Genomic DNA, 13,433 nt, shown 5'->3' on the forward strand with positions numbered 1-13,433 from the left:
CACTGTTTATGCCATAGTCACTGGGTCGGCTCATTAGCCGCGATAACGAGGAACGTGGATCGTAGAGCGATTAGACGTGTGTTTAACGTGGACTTTTACTCGATCAATTTGCCGAGGTCCGTTACTTTTTGCCAGCTCGAAGAATTTGATCGGACGATTAAACGACCGTGACGAAGCAACATGGCCGTTGGGTGCAAAAAGAAACGGATCTAACTTGTCCAGGCGATAATTGAAAGAGACAGGCCGAAAGGAGAATCGAGCGAGACGATTGATGAATATTTCAGCGGGGATCAGGTCGAGAATTACGAGGCGAAAAAAGGAAGCTTCACGGTGGTAACAGCTGGCCGTCATCGAAGGTTTCGCGAAAGAAGAAACGAAAAAATCGATGTTCTGTAAGTGGAACGATGTCCTTGCCCGTTTTGCGTTATTTTCTTGTTTGGCCGCAACGTCGGAATGTTTCGTGGCATGTCTGTTGCTTGACGCGTCGTTGAGTGGTTTGTTCCATCGGTTCGGTTGCCCTTTCCTTTTTTTTTTCTTTGGGAATGGGAGCGCTCGCGCGAATGAAATTTCGATTCCATTCTTATTTTGCAAAAATCATTTTTGCGCGCTAAGAGAACGTGAGTTTAAAACGGGATATTTTTTTCGAGCGTTTCAAACAATTCCATTGGTGAAAATTCTGTTTGCATGATGATGTTTATAGAGCAATCGTTATAGATACAAATAGTATTTGATATGCATATGGACTCCGTAACTTGATCATAAGTACAGAATACTGTAAATGCAAAAATACTATACGCATCACTTTTTTTCGATCTTATTGATTATTTTAAGATCATTTGATCTTAAAGTAATATCATATACGAATGATGTTCATTACTATAAATCGATAAATTCATCTTTGTATGTATTATGATTATGAATATGAATGAATATGAATGATTATGAATAAAGAAATAGAACCTAAATAAAAATTTGTTCCATTTACCAAATATGATGAATACTTTATTTAAATATTTTATACATTTTTTTACACTTACATTTCTAATAAATGTACAAATACAAGAGGACCTATAATCTTATGACAAAGAATATTTTCCCAGTTGTTACACCAATTTATTCGTCGGTCGGAATTATTTTGTTTCGAGCATTTTATTATAAAATTTTCGGAAGCAACAATCGATATGTCAAACATGTTGTATAAGAAATACTATTACACTCATTTCAACAATTTGTGTATATTTAATTTCCGATTTTTTTAGGTCCAGTATCATATTATAAATTAATGGGAATCCGTAATCCAATTAATAATTGTAATAATAGGAGATGTAACTTCTATGAATAAAATTTAATGAAATTGCCCAATTCATCTAAATAACAAAATGGCATCACCTGAAGAATTCTACAATGTAATATAAATTTCTCGTTCTATATATAACATGTATGTAGGTACAATATATCGAATATGATAGAACTTCATTTGTCTGAAATGTTTCTCTAAATAAAAATACGACAAATAAATAAATTAATATTCTAACGAAAGTTATAAATCGAGAAGTTAAAGGCTGTAGGATATAGATTTTTCTCTTACAATTTCATAGTTCTACCGTGTTAGGTTTTCGTCCATTACGAGCTCAGTACTCATGCAGAGAACGAAGTAATTGATACTTGTAATTTCTGACTTGTAAAATTTCAATAATGATATTAATTGAATTCCAAAAAAAGAAGGTAAGATAAGAACCGATCGAAGATCCATTGAAAATTTTATTTTTCAAACATTACATTTATACATTACGAAACATTACATTGGCCGATTCGATCAACGTAATTATTGTGGCATTGTCATAATCTTTTCTTTTTATTTATTAGAATATTTACAATCAATTCTCGTTGAGACTTTTCAGTAACTTAATTTGGCGTGATACAATGACATGGCTTATAATAGTTTTATATTGTTGGTTCTAGTAGGATCTAAGGATTTAATCTAAAGGGTATTTTCTTTTTAGTCTGCGGATCTGGTCCGCCGTGTCTAGTAGTTCGGTGACTAATGGGTTGTGGTGGTTGTTGACTCTTGTGTTATATCTGCTTCTGGACTTGTGTATTTCATATTTGACTGTAGGTATCTTGAGGTCACGGTGGATTGTTTCGTTGGTAACATACCAGGGTGCATTTATTAGGGATCTTAGTGTTTTCGATTGGAAGCGTTGGAGTATTTCAATGTTGGAATTACTTGCTGTTCCCCATAGTTGGATTCCGTAGGTCCAGACAGGTTTTACTACGATCTTATAGAGCGTAATCTTATTCTGCGTGCTTAGGTTGGAGCGATGGCTAATGAGCCAATAAAATTTTTTGAGTTTGTCCCTGAGTTGTTTAGATTTGTCTACGATATGTTGTTTCCAGGTTAATCTCCTGTCCAGAGTCATGCCCAGGTATCTGACTGTGTCCTTGTTAGGAACTGTTATATTGTTAATGGAGACCTGCGGGCAGGTTTGTTTTCGCAGCGTGAAGGTTACATGTGTGGATTTTTTTCATTAATTTCGAAGCCCCATTTATGGAACCACTTCTCCATTGAGTCGAGACCTCGCTGGAGAGTGGATGAGGCTATTATCGGGTTGGCGTGGGACGCTAATAGCGCTGTGTCGTCAGCAAATGTTGCTATGGTTAATTCTATCGATATTGGTAAATCGGCAGTATAGATGAAGAACAGAAGGGGTCCGAGGACACTGCCTTGGGGTATGCCCGCTTCTTTTCTGGGAAAGTTGTGGTAATGGCGTCTGCGCATTTAACCACGAATTGCCTATTGGTTAGGTAGGACTTTAGGATGGAGTAGGAAGTGTGTGGTAGGACTTTTTTATGTTTGTAAAGAAGCCCTTCATGCCATACTTTGTCGAATGTCTGTTGAATATCAAGGAATACCGCTGAGCAATATTTTTTTTTTTCGAGTGTTTGGCTGATATTGTGTGTTATTCGGTGGATTTGCTCTATTGTGGAATGCTGCTTCCAAAAACCGAATTGATGATCTGGCAGGGTTTTCAGATCCTCTAGGAGTGAAAGGAGTCGATTCGTTAGCAACTTTTCGAATAATTTTGACAAAGTGGGTAGAAGATTATTTGGGCGATAGGAGCTAGTTTCGTGTATTGGTTTTCCGGGTTTAGGGATGAGCGTAATTTGTGACGTTTTCCAGGTTTTGGGATAGTATTCAAGGCGAAGAATTGCATTGAAAATTGAAGAAATGAGTGCAATCCCTTTTACAGGTAGTTCCTTAATTGCTTTGTTATTTATTTGATCATGTCCCGGTGCTTTCCTGGGGTTCAGACGATGGATTAATTCAGTAACCTCTAGAGAAGTGAAAAGTTTAATGGGGAGAGACATTTGGAAGGGAGAATGCAGGTATTCTGTTATTTCCGGACCGGTATTGGAGGAATGAGGTTTAAAAACGTTGGATATGTATTTGGCGAACAGGTTGGCTTTTTCTATAGGGCTTCGTGCCCATCCGCCTTGCGGACAGCGAATTGGTGGGATTATTTGCAAGGGACGCGTGAGTTTCCTGGAAGCCTTCCATAGTGAGTAGTTAGAGTCTGCAGAGGGGGACAAATTGACGAGGTACTTTTGGAAACAGTCATTTTTGTAATTTTTAATGATTTTGGTTAACTTCCTGGTTGCGTTGTTTAGTTTGCGTTTGTCGTCCGGTGTTCTATGGGTTTGCCATACTCTTCTTAGTCTTTGTTTTTCTGTGATTTTGTTTAATATGTAATGGGGATATTCGTGTTTACTGATAGAAGTCTTAGTAGGTGTTGAGGAGCGGATAGCGTTTATTATGCTCGTGTTTAAGTATTCTGTGGCAGTTTCGATATCTTCCTTTGTTTTTAGTGAGATTGAGGCAGAGGTTGAGCGGTTAAAGACTTCTCTAAAGAGCTGCCAATTGGTGAGTTGGTTGTGAATAAGGCCATTAGGTGGGTTCTCGATTATTGCTGAACTGTTGCTATTACGGGGGAGCGGTCAGAAGAGAGTTCAGCCGAGGAGTTGATTTGGACATATCTGGGCGAGATATTTTTGGTTATGAAGAAGTCGGGGATTATGATTATAATCGGGGATTTTGTTAGTGTCAGTGGGCCAGTATGTGGGTTCATATGTGGTAAGTTAGTTGAGATTGTTGGTGATTATGCTTTTCAGGAGGTTTTTGCCTCTTGCTGTGACAAGTCTGCTGCCCCATTGGGTATGTTTGGCGTTATAGTCTCCTCCAGCTATGAATCTATTGCCTAGGACGTCAAAGAGGCTATCGAAGTTCTCTTTAGCAATCGAGTGTCTGGGAGGGTAGTATACTGCTGAGGTGCTCATTGTACCATGGCGGTCTTCTATTGCTACGCTTGTGGCTTGAAGGTAGCCTTTCTGGAATGATGGAAGCTCGTAGTGCTTAATGCTGGATTTGACGATGATTCCGGTGCCACCGTGTGCCTTCGCACTGGGGTGTTGTGTGTGGTAGATGTTGTAGCCGTGTATTTTGAGGTAGTTTTTGTCGGTGAAGTGGGTTTCAGATATGAGCATTACGTCGATTTGCTGCTGTTTTAAGAAGAGTTCTATTTCAAATTTGTGCTGAGCTAGACCGTTGGCGTTCCACAGAGCTAGACGCATTGGTTTTATTTTGCTTCTGTGCGTATTAATTTATCCATGAAGAGTGTAAGTAGTGACAGCAAGTTGTTAATTTGCTCAGTTTGCTTCTCGATTAGTTTTTCGAGTCTGGTGAAGTTGTCTGTGTTTTGTGAGGTGGGAACACTATTTTCTGAGTGTCCACTGTGGGTTTTCGAATTGTCTATGTTTCCTTGTGCTGCTTGGGCATAGGAGATTGATGGTGTAGAGAATTTTTTGGGTCTAGGTTCTTGTTTGGTTATCTCCTTGGGTCTGAGTTTAGGGTACTTATTATTATGTAGCGTTTCATAGGCTAAGCATCCTTTGTAGTTCGCAAGATGCTCTCCTTGACAGTGGATGCACTTCGCGGGGGTTTCTGAGGATTTAGTGCATTGGTCAGTGGGATGACTACCAGCACATTTTACGCACCAGAAATTATGATTGCAGTATTTCTGCGTGTGGCCGTACCTTTGGCACCTTTTGCATTGTACTATCTCTTTCTTTACAAGAGGTGGTTCGAACTTAACTATGGAGTTCATCAGCCGGTTGACGTTGTAGATTTCTTTATTATTTTCTTTTTGTTTTATATCTATGAAAAATAGCGATAGTGGATTTTTTGTGATTCTATGTCTTATGTTGCTGATGTTAGTTACGTCGTGACCAAGCTTTAGAAGTTCGAACTTTACTTCGTCTAGATCGACTGAGTGGTGGATATTGCGTAGCACCACACGAAATGTTCTTTCTTGCTTGAGCTGGTATGTGTGGAAGTTGGCATTCAGGGTTTTTAACAACTTCGTTAATTTTCTGTATGCGTCTGGGGTGGTTGGCAGGACTTTTACACTGTTGTTGCTGATTTTCAATTTATATTCCTCCTTACCGATTTCTTTTTGAATTGTCTTTGTCATTGATTGAATGTCAATAACATCATCGATGAAGATTGGCGGGGGAGGGGTTTTTTTGTGTATGTTGTGTATTTACCTCTGTGGTAGTATCCATAGCGACATCAGCCTCCAGTATCGCGAACCTGTTTTGGGTGGTCACTTGGCTGGCTGGCAGGTTGGTTTGCCTTTTGCTCACATTAGTCCTGCTAGCTTCGAGTTTGCGTTTTTTCGTATGAGGGTCGTTTGCAAAGAGGGGTGTATTGCCCCTTTGCCATGGGGGAGGAAGAGTGGCGTTGTTGTAACTAAGCTCCGTAGAGCCCGTTTGGAATGATTGGGCCATCGTCGATCTAGTTAATTGAATATGAAGAAGCTAGTCGAGGGGCTGTGTGAACACTTGGTTAGGTTTGTTGGATTCGCTTTCGATACATGGGCGTCACGTGTTGTTTTGTGAATTTCACAGGGCACTGGACACACGTCTGCACGCTTCGGCACTCACCAGCAAACTCCTATTGTCGTAATCGTAAACGAAAAAATATTACAAGATGTCTTCTTGCTAAGTATGACGTTCGAAGGAAATCGTAATATGCTTCGAGCTTAGTGGGAGACACTATTATATTGTGTTCCAATAGAAATAGCATCGCCAATGAAAGAGCGTCAAGGTGTTTTCGCAATGAACATTCCACGCGACAGCGAAATTGCCTCTATCTTTCGTTCCATCATTGTCTTGTTTTTTAATTTAACCGGAGAGTTTTTAACGGTGAAGTTCTGGTGGAAACGGTAATCTAACCGAAGGGCCGAAGGAAGTTGGTATCACGAGTCGACATCAAGATGATTTAATATGTCGGACAATCGGCTTCACCCTCGCTCTCGACTTCCAATTTAAAATGAACATCGCGAACTAGGGGGCGGAGAATCATTTCGTGAAAGAAGGACCGGGCAGTTCTCATTAAATTATTCCGCAACGTTTCTAGCGAGTAGTAATAATACAAGTAATATTAGCTCGATGTTCCTTTCTCGTGACATTAAACAATCTTCTCGGTTCGATGTTTCGCGACCTTCGAAACCTATGAACGTTCCACAACTTCCTTAGACACCCCTTTTTATTCTTATTTTACTCTAAGATAAGGTAGCGAACGAAAGAAAGTTTAGATACAAGCGGCACAAAAAATAAGTATGATTTTACAAAATAGAATTGTACTTGAGAAAAACAGTGAACAAATATAATACAGTGCAGAACAATGTGATTATGCAGCATGCTGAAAAATATTAATATGTACGTAAAAGGCGAAACTTAAAAATACCCAACAATATCCAAACTCTTCTAACTGCTAGAACACAATGTTAAAAAAAAAAAAAAACTGTAGTTTTCTATAAGAAATACTAAATCTTTTGCGCCGCCTGTAGAAACATGTATGTAAAACTGTACTAGTTTGGTAATTAACTACTAATAACTAACTAATTATTTACTACTTAACAGCATTAAGATAACTGTACCAAATTAAGCATGTAAATAGTATTTAAATATTTATATGTTTATAAAAAATAGGAAATTGTAGTCACTAGTATTTTAACAAGAAATGTGACGATAAACAATAAATAATATTTTCTTTTCTTTGAAAATATTTTATTTTATTTTAAAAATTCGCCTGAATAGAAGAAATGATTAAATGTCGTATAGAATAACGATGTACAATAAAATTTCTTATCTTTCCCAAATGATAAATAGACTGTATGTTATACGTCAACTGGATATAAAATAGCCATAACTACGTACAATCACGTTGCATTAATTGGAAGTGTCAAGTATTTGCGCATCTCTACGGGATTATTGTTTACCAAGTGAATTAGTTCTCTTCCTCTGTGTTTTTTCTCACAGTCAAAGAGCGGAAACACATCGAGTGAGCAGGGGAGAGCCGAGCTCTTCAGATCACGTAACGACTAGCCATTTCACGTCAAATCGCACTAGATTTCACATGGTCACCTCGTGAACCCTGATTAGAGAATTTCAAGGATGGGATGAAACAAACGATGTGAAGAGAATCTCGCTTGGCTAACGATGTGAACTCGTGTAAGATATGAATTTATTTAGTTTGACACAGATGTGAGAATATACAATTAATAAATTAAAAAATCATTCGAAAAATGATACTCCAAAGCCATTGTAGATCTATTATAGAAATTTTCTGTTAGATCTATTGTTTAAAAATTTGTTATCAATTTTGTTTATATATATATAGTAAATATCTCCTCTATTGCATAATGATCACGTCTAATGTCAATGGGGATTCGTTTCACGCCCTTAACCCTAACTCTAATCTTAACGTCAAGCCGACATATATATATATACGCTTATAGGAACGCAAACTTTTTCAAAAAAATTTTGTCGGGAGAATCATGTATCTATGAACAGATTTTATTGTGCGCAAACGGTTGAGGGGGAAGAAATTCAGCGAAGAAAAGTTAAAAACAATTTGAATTTATACGAGAAAATGTATAGCATTATTTGAATACTTCGAGTGTTTAAGTAACAGTGTGGAATAATGAATTTATCGAGCATCTAACTATGCACGTGATTAAAGTTTAATTACCATAAGTTGGTGGCACATTAAATTATAATTTAATAGAATTTAGGAAATTTATATATTTATTTACTACCAGGCACTTACTCAGACTCATATTACACAAGTCTTTTACAGCATGAAAGAAGTTCGAAGTTTGCAATATCAAACGTCGTGCGATGTAATATATGATAGTTTATATACGCGAAAAATGACATCCTGCAAACTCTCATAACCATTCCGTTGTCAGGCTCAGGATACCGGTACTGCTGTGCTGCGCGTTATTGTTATTTCTAGACACATTCACATATAGTATATTTTTATGGTGTGAGAAATAGTAGGTTCTCGGCGTTAAATAATATTAAAGCTGTCAGAGCGTTCAACTTAAGAGAACGCAGTTTTTAGACTAAAGAAAGCAAAAGGGAAATGAGGTCAACAATTGCTTTTCAAATTCGACATTGCTATTATTACTCCACTCGGTACTTTTTTAATTATTCGATAATATCTATGATAGAATGTGGATTATTTAAGTCATTTTTGTAAATTTTGCTGGAAATAATAGAAATATTGCATTTATATACCTTCGGAACTATTCTGAAATACAGAATTGCGGGAGACATTTACGATAGGAGGACATTTACTCAGGATTCAAGATATCGTGGAATCTGTTAATGACAACTTTAAGATTCGCAGATGTAGGAACCAGTGGATATCGCATTACTATGCTTCGATACGCCACTACTTGCTATGACATTCATTCGTCAGACATAACATTGATATATTCTACTTGACATTCAACATTACCTGCTTATATCAGCACATTGTACGTGAATCTTTGCCAAAAAAAGTAGCAATGCTTCCTTATCCACTGTATTTATCTGATTTGGCACTCTGTAACCACTTTCTACTCCGGAAACTCAAAATTCCAATAACACACTCGCAAAGAAAACATTGCAACCGTAGAAATAGTTACACGAGATCACAACAGTAACACATTTTTTTTTTATTTTATTTATTGAAATTCACAATTTGTCCAATTTGGACATTTGGTAGAATTTTTTAACAGTAATATTAACATGTTGGTGGCTACCCCCAGCGGGGTACCATCCTCGCGTTTGCGAAGTTATATCCTTTGTGAGGTCTGCTGGGTGCTTCCTTTTTAGCCTTCTGTCCATGTTTATGGTTTTGAACGTTTCTGCAGCTAGCCGGTTTGGGTGTGTTGCTATTCTTGATTTGTATTTTTCTGAGTATCTGCTAATTTCTTCCTTGACCGTTGGGATTCCCAGATCCCTCCGAATGTCATCATTTCTAACGTACCATGGTGCGTTTACTATTGTTCTAAGGATTTTAGCTTGTATTATCTCTATTTTGTTTATATGGCTCATTGCTGCTGTCCCCCATAGTGGTATTCCGTACGTCCAGATTGGTTTTATGATCGTTTTATATATTTTTAATTTATTTTCTATGGTTAATTTGGATTTTCGGCTTGTTAGCCAATGTATTTGTCTCCTTGTTTTCTGTATTTTTTCTATTATTGATTTGGTATGTAGTTTCCATGTGAGTTGTGTATCTAAGTGGAGTCCTAGGTATTTGACATGCTTTGTTTGTGTTATATGCGTGCCGTTCAGAAGGATGTTTGGTGGTATCTTTTTTCGTAGCGTGAATGTAATATGGTTGCATTTATTGGGGTTTGCTTTTATTTGTTTTTCTTGTAGCCACTTTTCTATTTTTGTGATATGTTCTTGTAGTAATTTGACTGCCGTTTCTGGGTTCGTATGCCTGACTAGTATAATTGTGTCGTCCGCGAATGTCAATACTGTGCTGTTGGTAGTTGTTGGTATGTTCGCCGTGTATAATGTGTATAGTATCGGGCCTAGGACGCTTCCTTGTGGTACCCCTGCCTTGATGTTTTTAACTTCAGAATGTGTGTCCTTGATTTTTATTACGAAGGTTCTGCTGCTTAGGTAGGATTTTATTAATTGGTGTATTTGGTTCCGGGAATTGTTTCCTAATTGTTTGTAGTAGACTTTCATGGTTAATTTTATCGAATGCTTTCTCTATGTCCATAAAGAGGGCTGTGCAGTATTCCTTGTTTTCTAGTGTTATTATTATTTCGTTTATAAGCCTGTGCAATTGCTCTATCGTGGAGTGTTTGTTTCTGAAACCAAATTGGTGATCCGGTATTAGTTTTTTTGTCTCTATTATTGTTTTTATCCGGCAATATATTATTTCTTCCAGTATTTTGGAAAATACTGGAAGCAGTGATATTGGTCTGTAAGATGCAGTTTGATGTGGGTCTTTGCCTGGTTTATGTAACATTTTGATCTGTGCTAATTTCCATGGTTTGGGGAAGTATTGAATTTTTAGAATTGCATTAAATATTATTGTCATTAGTCTTATTGCTTTTGGCGGAAGGTTTTTCAAGATTTTGCCATTGATTAGGTCGATTCCTGGTGCTTTGTTGTTTTTTGTTTTATCAATTATGTTTCTAATTTCTTGTGCTGTTGTTTTAGGTACGGTGTATTCCTTGTCGGTTGTGGTAATAGTGGTTTGTGCATCCTCCTCCGTATGACTTTTGAGGTTGCTGTTGTTGATAGTGTGTGGTGTGAATGTGTTGCAGAGGTGGTTGGAGAATTCTTTAGCTTGTTCTTCGTTGCTTCTTGCCCATGTGTTATCTGCTTTTCTGATTGCTGGGACGGGTATTATTGGCTTCTTTATTTTTTTCGTGGCTTTCCATAGTGAGTAGTTGGTGTTCTCGTGTGTAGAGAGTGTCCCTATGAACTTTGCGAATTCGTTATTGTTGTGCTCCTTTATTTTGTTTTTTATTTCCTTTGCAAGTTTGTTTAGGTGTTTTTTGTTTTCTCGAGTTCTGTGTTTTTGCCATTTTGCTTTCGCTTTTCTTTTTTCTCTAATTTTGTTGAGTATTTCTTGCGAAATTGTTATAGTTTGTCTGCTGGTTGATTCGGGTGTAGTGGTTGTCCTTGCTGCTTCTTGAATAGTTACTGTCAATGTTGCTACTGCCTGTTCTATGTGTTCAGGAGTTTTCAACGAGATGTTGCAGTTTATTTTGCTTTCTATTATTTCTTTGAAAGTTTGCCATTTGGTGGATTTATTGCATAGTGTTACTGGTTTGCTATAAAGTATTGGTTTGTTTCTGTATTCAATTATTATGGGTGTATGATCGGAGCTGAGCTCGAGGTTGGGTGTTATTTTTAGTTTGTTTGTGTTTAGTCCCCTTGTAACTGCAAAGTCCAGGAGATCTGGTTTTTTGTTCAGGTCAGTCGGCCAATATGTCGGTGTTCCTGTGGATAATATATTGAGGTTATTATTTCTAATGTATTTTTCCAGTGTTCTGCCTCGAGGTGTAGTGTTTCTTGATCCCCATAGCGTGTGCTTTGAGTTGTAGTCTCCCGCTGCGATGTACTTGTGCCCTAAGTGCTGGAAGTATTCTTCCCACATTTGTGATGTTATTTTGTGTCGCGGAGGCACATATAATGCTGACAACTGGAAGTAGTTGCTGCTAGTTTGAACTGTAACGGTGGTTGCTTGTACATATTCCTTATTAACTTGGCTGTGTAGATAATGTTTGATATCGTTTCTGACTATCACTGTTGTCCCTCCGTGAGCTTTTCCTGAGGGGTGTTTGGTATCATATATGGTGTAGTATGGTATTTTCATGTAGCTTTTTGTAGTGAAGTGTGTTTCTGAGACAAGTAGTATGTCTATATTGTTATTGTATCTGAATGTTTTAATTTCAAGGACCCGTTGTTGTAGGCCGTTTGAGTTCCAGGCTGCTATTTTTAGCGTGTCCGTTTTTTTTTTGTTTAGCACGTTTGTAAGTAGTTATAGCATGACCGTGATTTGTTGGGTTTGCTGTCTGAGTACTGAGTTTTGTTCGCTTATCATTCTGGTTAGCATTTCGGTGTTCTTTATGTATTGTTTGAGCAGTTCTTTGATTTCTGTAGTGTCGTTGTTACTATTGTTGTGGTATTGGTTGTCTATGTGTGTCGATTGGCTGGTTACTTGAGCGTAGCTTAGACTACCAATGCTGTTGGTGCTGATGGGTTTGGTGTTTGTTGCATGCTCTGTATTTGGTATTATCTCGAGTTTTGTGCTGTCCTGTTGGGCTTGTATGTTAGTGATTGTCTTGCTTCGTAGGGGCGGGAACAGTTTGCGTTGTAATTGTTTCCTAGCTTCGCAACCTTTATAACTGGCTGGGTGTTTTCCGTTGCAGTTATAGCATCTAACCTCCTCTATTGTTCCCGTGGATGGGCATTGTATCGTAAGATGATTTTTTGGGCATTTAACGCATGCCGGGTTTCTATTGCAATAGTTTTTTGTGTGGCCGTATTGCTGACACCTTATGCATTGTGGGATATCTTTTTTATGTCTAGGTGGCTCCACTTTTACTATTGTGTTTAGTAATTTTTCTATATCGTAGTAAAAAGTATCCTAGTAAAAAGAATTTTGCTACTCATAAAGAGAAGGTAAGGCGGAAAAAGAAGGGATATGACCAAATGACTTAATTATATCGATAATTTAGTCCACTAGAAAAGAAACAACATTTGATAAATTCGACTGAATTGTACATAAAATGAAGTTTATACTTTACTTAACCATCGTGAAAAATAATGATTAGTAGAATATTCGCCATCCTTATCCGCGTCTTCTCCCTGTACAGAGCGGACATTTCCTGATTTTAACCGGTATACCATATTTCTAATGCTACTTGGTGAAGACATTCGAAACATTATAATCGTTGCGACTTAATAGCTTTGTAGTTCCAATTTTCATGAATAAAATGTGTTATCGAATGGAAGATCAGGAAACAATTCTCGGTTTTGTTTCTATACCTTTAAAATAGTCTAAATATTCTAACTGAGGAAGATTTTTCATGAAAGAATAAATTGAGAGTGTAGATAACATTGATTTTTGAGAAAAACAAATAAAGTTAGACAGATGATATACCTTGAATAAAGTATATACCTTGAAGAACGATTTTTTACATTTAATTACGTTACCAGACTAAAGCGTGATTTTCCAGGCAGACGTGTATTATCAATATTCACGTAACTTTCTGGGTCCCAGGATACCCTCAATACCTGTTCGACTTCCGTGGTCCCGGAATAGGTACTCTTAAAACCTCCGATGACCTCGAATTCTGTCGATAAGTTTGAAACTCTGGAGGATCATGGATGCTTCAAACATCAATGGAATCTCTGCGATCTTCAGATATCTGCGGTATCTTTGGAATTTTTTAGCGCTCATACATATCAGCAGCGCTTGTATAACATATTACAATTTCGGATAGTTTGCATACCTATGGTACCGCTAAAGTTCCCATGTATCTTTGACATTCTTAGAATTCTTA

This window comes from Bombus terrestris, chromosome 6 (genome assembly GCF_910591885.1).
Source record: "Bombus terrestris chromosome 6, iyBomTerr1.2, whole genome shotgun sequence".
Classification (NCBI taxonomy): Eukaryota; Metazoa; Arthropoda; class Insecta; order Hymenoptera; family Apidae; genus Bombus; species Bombus terrestris.